Source organism: Octopus bimaculoides, chromosome 17 (assembly GCF_001194135.2).
Source record: "Octopus bimaculoides isolate UCB-OBI-ISO-001 chromosome 17, ASM119413v2, whole genome shotgun sequence".
Classification (NCBI taxonomy): domain Eukaryota; kingdom Metazoa; phylum Mollusca; class Cephalopoda; order Octopoda; family Octopodidae; genus Octopus; species Octopus bimaculoides.
This window is the reverse complement of record NC_068997.1, coordinates 3,838,058-3,838,334: the sequence shown is the minus strand read 5'-3', so window position 1 is coordinate 3,838,334 and position 277 is coordinate 3,838,058. Positions and strand designations below refer to the sequence as shown.

Here is a 277-nt window from a genome sequence, read left to right as displayed (position 1 = left end):
CGTGCGCGCGTATGTTAGTGTGTGGACCAGACAATCCTGTCACATTGCGGTACCCCGCATTATTGTAGTTTTCAAGTGATGCCATCCTGGTGATTAGGTGATCAGCCCAACAGCATCCGTGATCGAAACGCAAGTCAGTTGCACGGTACCCATTAACAGGTCAGAAGACTGAAGCGGCGTGAAATGAAGTGTTTTGCGCAAGAAGATGCTTAAATGGTCTGAGATTTGAAGCCACGGTCTCGTGATCGTAAGTGCAATACACTAATAACTAGGCCAC

At 48.0% G+C, this 277-nt stretch overlaps 1 protein-coding gene across 1 annotated transcript in view; it reads right to left on the bottom strand.

The window, feature by feature from the left end:
• LOC106883116 (uncharacterized) overlaps positions 1-277 on the bottom strand; it is a 2,174-nt gene that overhangs the window by 816 nt on the left and 1,081 nt on the right. The gene's annotated exons all lie outside the window — the stretch shown is intronic.